Source organism: Hemibagrus wyckioides, linkage group LG23 (assembly GCF_019097595.1).
Source record: "Hemibagrus wyckioides isolate EC202008001 linkage group LG23, SWU_Hwy_1.0, whole genome shotgun sequence".
Lineage (NCBI taxonomy): Eukaryota > Metazoa > Chordata > Actinopteri > Siluriformes > Bagridae > Hemibagrus > Hemibagrus wyckioides.
Window position 1 is genome coordinate 19,734,350 of NC_080732.1, and position 7,500 is coordinate 19,741,849.

General features: G+C 55.4%; 1 protein-coding gene across 4 annotated transcripts in view; it reads left to right on the plus strand.

Annotated features, from left to right (window-relative positions):
- ubxn11 (UBX domain protein 11) overlaps positions 1-7,500 on the plus strand; it is a 35,322-nt gene that overhangs the window by 11,832 nt on the left and 15,990 nt on the right. The gene's annotated exons all lie outside the window — the stretch shown is intronic.

Sequence of the window (7,500 nt, forward strand, 5' to 3'; positions counted from 1 at the left end):
TCTGAGGGGGAGATGAAGGTCTGAGGGTGAGATGAAGGCCTGAGGGTGAGATGCAGGTCTGAGGGTGAGATGCAGGTCTGAGGGTCTGAGGGTGAGATGAAGGTCTGAGGGTGAGATGAAGGTCTGAGGGTCTGAGGGTGAGATGAAGGTCTGAGGGTCTGAGGGTGAGATGAAGGTCTGAGGGTGAGATGCAGGTCTGAGGGTCTGAGGGTGAGATGAAGGTCTGAGGGTGAGATGAACGTCTGAGGGTGAGATGAAGGTCTGAGGGTCTGAGGGTGAGATGAAGGTCTGAGGGTCTGAGGGTGAGATGCAGGTCAGAGGGTCTGAGGGTGAGATGCAGGTCTGAGGGTCTGAGGGTGAGATGCAGGTCTGAGGGTGAGATGCAGGTCTGAGGGTCTGAGGGTGAGATGCAGGTCTGAGGGTCTGAGGGTGAGATGAAGGTCTGAGGGTGAGATGCAGGTCTGAGGGTGAGATGCAGGTCAGAGAGTGAGATAAAGGTCTGAGGGTCTGAGGGTGAGATGAAGGTCTGAGGGTCTGAGGGTGAGATGCAGGTCTGAGGGTCTGAGGGTGAGATGCAGGTCTGAGGGTCTGAGGGTGAGATGAAGGTCTGAGGGTGAGATGAAGGTCTGAGAGTGAGATGAAGGTCTGAGGGTCTGAGGGTGAGATGAAGGTCTGAGGGTGAGATGAAGGTCTGAAGGTGAGATGAAGGTCAGAGAGTGAGATGCAGGTCTGAGGGTCTGACGGTGAGATGAAGGTCTGAGGGTCTGAGGGTGAGATGAAGGTCTGAGGGTGAGATGAAGGCCTGAGGGTGAGATGCAGGTCTGAGGGTGAGATGCAGGTCTGAGGGACTGAGGGTGAGATGAAGACCTGAGGGTGAGATGCAGGTCTGAGGGTCTGAGGGTGAGATGAAGGTCCGAGGGTGAGATGAAGGTCTGAAGGTGAGTTGAAGGCCTGAGGGTGAGATGCAGGTCTGAGGGTCTGAGGGTGAGATGAAGGTCTGAGGGTGAGATGCAGGTCTGAGGGTCTGAGGGTGAGATGAAGGTCTGAGGGTCTGAGGGTGAGATGCAGGTCTGAGGGTCTGAGGGTGAGATGCAGGTCTGAGGGTCTGAGGGTGAGATGAAGGTCTGAGGGTGAGATGCAGGTCAGAGAGTGAGATGCAGGTCTGAGGGTCTGAGGGTGAGATGAAGGTCTGAGGGTCTGAGGGTGAGATGCAGGTCTGAGGGTCTGAGGGTGAGATGAAGGTCTGAGGGTGAGATGCAGGTCTGAGGGTCTGAGGGTGAGATGAAGGTCTGAGGGTGAGATGAAGGTCTGAGAGTGAGATGAAGGTCTGAGGGTCTGAGCGTGAGATGAAGGTCTGAAGGTGAGATGAAGGTCAGAGAGTGAGATAAAGGTCTGAGGGTCTGACGGTGAGATGAAGGTCTGAGGGTCTGAGGGGGAGATGAAGGTCTGAGGGTGAGATGCAGGTCTGAGGGTGAGATGCAGGTCTGAGGGTCTGAGAGTGAGATGAAGGTCTGAGGGTGAGATGAAGGTCTGAGGGTCTGAGGGTGAGATGAAGGTCTGAGGGTCTGAGGGTGAGATGAAGGTCTGAGGGTGAGATGCAGGTCTGAGGGTCTGAGGGTGAGATGAAGGTCTGAGGGTGAGATGAAGGTCTGAGGGTGAGATGAAGGCCTTAGGGTGAGATGCAGGTCTGAGGGTCTGAGGGTGAGATGAAGGCCTGAGGGTGAGATGCAGGTCTGAGGGTCTGAGGGTGAGATGAAGGCCTGAGGGTGAGATGAACGCCTGAGGGTGAGATGCAGGTCTGAGGATCTGAGGGTGAGATGAAGGCCTGAGGGTGAGATGAAGTTATGAGGGTCTGAGGGTGAGATGAAGGTCTGAGGGTGAGATGAAGGTCTGAGGGTGAGATGCAGGTCTGAGGGTCTGAGGGTGAGATGAAGGTCTGAGGGTGAGATGAAGGTCTGAGGGTCTGAGGGTGAGATGAAGGTCTGAGGGTCTGAGGGTGAGATGAAGGTCTTAGGGTGAGATGAAGGTCTGAGGGTGAGATGCAGGTCTGAGGGTGAGATGAAGGTCTGAGGGTGAGATGAAGGCCTGAGGGTGAGATGCAGGTCTGAGGGTCTGAGGGTGAGATGCAGGTCTGAGGGTCTGAGGGTGAGATGAAGGTCTGAGGGTCTGAGGGTGAGATGCAGGTCTGAGGGTCTGAGGGTGAGATGCAGGTCTGAGGGTCTGAGGGTGAGATGAAGGTCTGAGGGTGAGATGCAGGTCTGAGGGTGAGATGCAGGTCAGAGAGTGAGATAAAGGTCTGAGGGTCTGAGGGTGAGATGAAGGTCTGAGGGTCTGAGGGTGAGATGCAGGTCTGAGGGTGAGATGCAGGTCTGAGGGTCTGAGGGTGAGATGCAGGTCTGAGGGTCTGAGGGTGAGATGAAGGTCTGAGGGTGAGATGCAGGTCTGAGGGTCTGAGGGTGAGATGAAGGTCTGAGGGTGAGATGAAGGTCTGAGAGTGAGATGAAGGTCTGAGGGTCTGAGCGTGAGATGAAGGTCTGAGGGTGAGATGAAGGTCTGAAGGTGAGATGAAGGTCAGAGAGTGAGATAAAGGTCTGAGGGTCTGACGGTGAGATGAAGGTCTGAGGGTCTGAGGGGGAGATGAAGGTCTGAGGGTGAGATGAAGGCCTGAGGGTGAGATGCAGGTCTGAGGGTGAGATGCAGGTCTGAGGGTCTGAGGGTGAGATGAAGGTCTGAGGGTGAGATGAAGGTCTGAGGGTCTGAGGGTGAGATGAAGGTCTGAGGGTCTGAGGGTGAGATGAAGGTCTGAGGGTGAGATGCAGGTCTGAGGGTCTGAGGGTGAGATGAAGGTCTGAGGGTGAGATGAACGTCTGAGGGTGAGATGAAGGTCTGAGGGTCTGAGGGTGAGATGAAGGTCTGAGGGTCTGAGGGTGAGATGCAGGTCAGAGGGTCTGAGGGTGAGATGCAGGTCTGAGGGTCTGAGGGTGAGATGCAGGTCTGAGGGTGAGATGCAGGTCTGAGGGTCTGAGGGTGAGATGAAGGTCTGAGGGTGAGATGCAGGTCTGAGGGTGAGATGCAGGTCAGAGAGTGAGATAAAGGTCTGAGGGTCTGAGGGTGAGATGAAGGTCTGAGGGTCTGAGGGTGAGATGCAGGTCTGAGGGTCTGAGGGTGAGATGCAGGTCTGAGGGTCTGAGGGTGAGATGAAGGTCTGAGGGTGAGATGAAGGTCTGAGAGTGAGATGAAGGTCTGAGGGTCTGAGGGTGAGATGAAGGTCTGAGGGTGAGATGAAGGTCTGAAGGTGAGATGAAGGTCAGAGAGTGAGATGCAGGTCTGAGGGTCTGACGGTGAGATGAAGGTCTGAGGGTCTGAGGGTGAGATGAAGGTCTGAGGGTGAGATGAAGGCCTGAGGGTGAGATGCAGGTCTGAGGGTGAGATGCAGGTCTGAGGGTCTGAGGGTGAGATGAAGGTCTGAGGGTGAGATGCAGGTCTGAGGGTCTGAGGGTGAGATGAAGGTCTGATGGTGAGATGAAGGCCTGAGGGTGAGATGCAGGTCTGAGGGTCTGAGGGTGAGATGAAGGTCTGAGGGTGAGATGCAGGTCTGAGGGTCTGAGGGTGAGATGAAGGTCTGAGGGTCTGAGGGTGAGATGCAGGTCTGAGGGTCTGAGGGTGAGATGCAGGTCTGAGGGTCTGAGGGTGAGATGAAGGTCTGAGGGTGAGATGCAGGTCAGAGAGTGAGATGCAGGTCTGAGGGTCTGAGGGTGAGATGAAGGTCTGAGGGTCTGAGGGTGAGATGCAGGTCTGAGGGTCTGAGGGTGAGATGAAGGTCTGAGGGTGAGATGCAGGTCTGAGGGTCTGAGGGTGAGATGAAGGTCTGAGGGTGAGATGAAGGTCTGAGAGTGAGATGAAGGTCTGAGGGTCTGAGCGTGAGATGAAGGTCTGAAGGTGAGATGAAGGTCAGAGAGTGAGATAAAGGTCTGAGGGTCTGACGGTGAGATGAAGGTCTGAGGGTCTGAGGGGGAGATGAAGGTCTGAGGGTGAGATGCAGGTCTGAGGGTGAGATGCAGGTCTGAGGGTCTGAGAGTGAGATGAAGGTCTGAGGGTGAGATGAAGGTCTGAGGGTCTGAGGGTGAGATGAAGGTCTGAGGGTCTGAGGGTGAGATGAAGGTCTGAGGGTGAGATGCAGGTCTGAGGGTCTGAGGGTGAGATGAAGGTCTGAGGGTGAGATGAAGGTCTGAGGGTGAGATGAAGGCCTTAGGGTGAGATGCAGGTCTGAGGGTCTGAGGGTGAGATGAAGGTCTGAGGGTGAGATGCAGGTCTGAGGGTCTGAGGGTGAGATGAAGGTCTGAGGGTCTGAGGGTGAGATGAAGGTCTGAGGGTCTGAGGGTGAGATGCAGGTCAGAGGGTCTGAGGGTGAGATGAAGGTCTGAGGGTCTGAGGGTGAGATGCAGGTCTGAGGGTGAGATGCAGGTCTGAGGGTCTGAGGGTGAGATGCAGGTCTGAGGGTCTGAGGGTGAGATGAAGGTCTGAGGGTGAGATGCAGGTCTGAGGGTCTGAGGGTGAGATGCAGGTCTGAGGGTCTGAGGGTGAGATGAAGGTCTGAGGGTGAGATGCAGGTCAGAGAGTGAGATGCAGGTCTGAGGGTCTGAGGGTGAGATGAAGGTCTGAGGGTCTGAGGGTGAGATGCAGGTCTGAGGGTCTGAGGGTGAGATGAAGGTCTGAGGGTGAGATGCAGGTCTGAGGGTCTGAGGGTGAGATGAAGGTCTGAGGGTGAGATGAAGGTCTGAGAGTGAGATGAAGGTCTGAGGGTCTGAGCGTGAGATGAAGGTCTGAAGGTGAGATGAAGGTCAGAGAGTGAGATAAAGGTCTGAGGGTCTGACGGTGAGATGAAGGTCTGAGGGTCTGAGGGGGAGATGAAGGTCTGAGGGTGAGATGCAGGTCTGAGGGTGAGATGCAGGTCTGAGGGTCTGAGGGTGAGATGAAGGTCTGAGGGTGAGATGAAGGTCTGAGGGTCTGAGGGTGAGATGAAGGTCTGAGGGTCTGAGGGGTCTGAGGGTGAGATGAAGGTCTGAGGGTCTGAGGTGAGATGAAGGTCTGAGGGTGAGATGCAGGTCTGAGGGTCTGAGGGTGAGATGAAGGTCTGAGGGTGAGATGAAGGTCTGAGGGTGAGATGAAGGCCTTAGGGTGAGATGCAGGTCAGAGAGTGAGATAAAGGTCTGAGGGTCTGAGGGTGAGATGAAGGTCTGAGGGTCTGAGGGTGAGATGCAGGTCTGAGGGTCTGAGGGTGAGATGAAGGTCTGAGGGTGAGATGAAGGTCTGAGAGTGAGATGAAGGTCTGAGGGTCAGAGAGCGTGAGATGAAGGTCTGAGGGTGAGATGAAGGTCTGAAGGTGAGATGAAGGTCAGAGAGTGAGATAAAGGTCTGAGGGTCTGACGGTGAGATGAAGGTCTGAGGGTCTGAGGGTGAGATGAAGGTCTGAGGGTGAGATGAAGGCCTGAGGGTGAGATGCAGGTCTGAGGGTGAGATGCAGGTCTGAGGGTCTGAGGGTGAGATGAAGGTCTGAGGGTGAGATGCAGGTCTGAGGGTCTGAGGGTGAGATGAAGGTCTGATGGTGAGATGAAGGTCTGAGGGTGAGATGCAGGTCTGAGGGTCTGAGGGTGAGATGAAGGTCTGAGGGTCTGAGGGTGAGATGCAGGTCTGAGGGTGAGATGCAGGTCTGAGGGTCTGAGGGTGAGATGAAGGTCTGAGGGTGAGATGCAGGTCAGAGAGTGAGATGCAGGTCTGAGGGTCTGAGGGTGAGATGAAGGTCTGAGGGTCTGAGGGTGAGATGCAGGTCTGAGGGTCTGAGGGTGAGATGAAGGTCTGAGGGTGAGATGCAGGTCTGAGGGTCTGAGGGTGAGATGAAGGTCTGAGGGTGAGATGAAGGTCTGAGAGTGAGATGAAGGTCTGAGGGTCTGAGCGTGAGATGAAGGTCTGAAGGTGAGATGAAGGTCAGAGAGTGAGATAAAGGTCTGAGGGTCTGACGGTGAGATGAAGGTCTGAGGGTCTGAGGGGGAGATGAAGGTCTGAGGGTGAGATGAAGGCCTGAGGGTGAGATGCAGGTCTGAGGGTGAGATGCAGGTCTGAGGGTCTGAGGGTGAGATGAAGGTCTGAGGGTGAGATGAAGGTCTGAGAGTGAGATGAAGGTCTGAGGGTCTGAGCGTGAGATGAAGGTCTGAGGGTGAGATGAAGGTCTGAAGGTGAGATGAAGGTCAGAGAGTGAGATAAAGGTCTGAGGGTCTGACGGTGAGATGAAGGTCTGAGGTCTGAGGGTGAGATGAAGGTCTGAGGGTGAGATGAAGGCCTGAGGGTGAGATGCAGGTCTGAGGGTGAGATGCAGGTCTGAGGGTCTGAGGGTGAGATGAAGGTCTGAGGGTGAGATGCAGGTCTGAGGGTCTGAGGGTGAGATGAAGGTCTGATGGTGAGATGAAGGCCTGAGGGTGAGATGCAGGTCTGAGGGTCTGAGGGTGAGATGAAGGTCTGAGGGTGAGATGCAGGTCTGAGGGTCTGAGGGTGAGATGAAGGTCTGAGGGTCTGAGGGTGAGATGCAGGTCTGAGGGTGAGATGCAGGTCTGAGGGTCTGAGGGTGAGATGAAGGTCTGAGGGTGAGATGCAGGTCAGAGAGTGAGATGCAGGTCTGAGGGTCTGAGGGTGAGATGAAGGTCTGAGGGTCTGAGGGTGAGATGCAGGTCTGAGGGTCTGAGGGTGAGATGAAGGTCTGAGGGTGAGATGCAGGTCTGAGGGTCTGAGGGTGAGATGAAGGTCTGAGGGTCTGAGCGTGAGATGAAGGTCTGAAGGTGAGATGAAGGTCAGAGAGTGAGATAAAGGTCTGAGGGTCTGACGGTGAGATGAAGGTCTGAGGGTCTGAGGGGGAGATGAAGGTCTGAGGGTGAGATGAAGGCCTGAGGGTGAGATGCAGGTCTGAGGGTGAGATACAGGTCTGAGGGTCTGAGGGTGAGATGAAGGTCTGAGGGTGAGATGAAGGTCTGAGGGTCTGAGGGTGAGATGAAGGTCTGAGGGTCTGAGGGTGAGATGAAGGTCTGAGGGTGAGATGCAGGTCTGAGGGTCTGAGGGTGAGATGAAGGTCTGATGGTGAGATGAAGGTCTGAGGGTGAGATGAAGGCCTGAGGGTGAGATGCAGGTCTGAGGGTCTGAGGGTGAGATGAAGGTCTGAGGGTGAGATGCAGGTCTGAGGGTCTGAGGGTGAGATGAAGGTCTGAGGGTCTGAGGGTGAGATGTAGGTCTGAGGGTCTGAGGGTGAGATGCAGGTCAGAGGGTCTGAGGGTGAGATAAAGGTCTGAGGGTCTGAGGGTGAGATGCAGGTCTGAGGGTGAGATGCAGGTCTGAGGGTCTGAGGGTGAGATGCAGGTCTGAGGGTCTGAGGGTGAGATGAAGGTCTGAGGGTGAGATGCAGGTCTGAGGGTGAGATGCAGGTCTGAGGGTCTGAGGGTGAGATGCAGGTCTGAG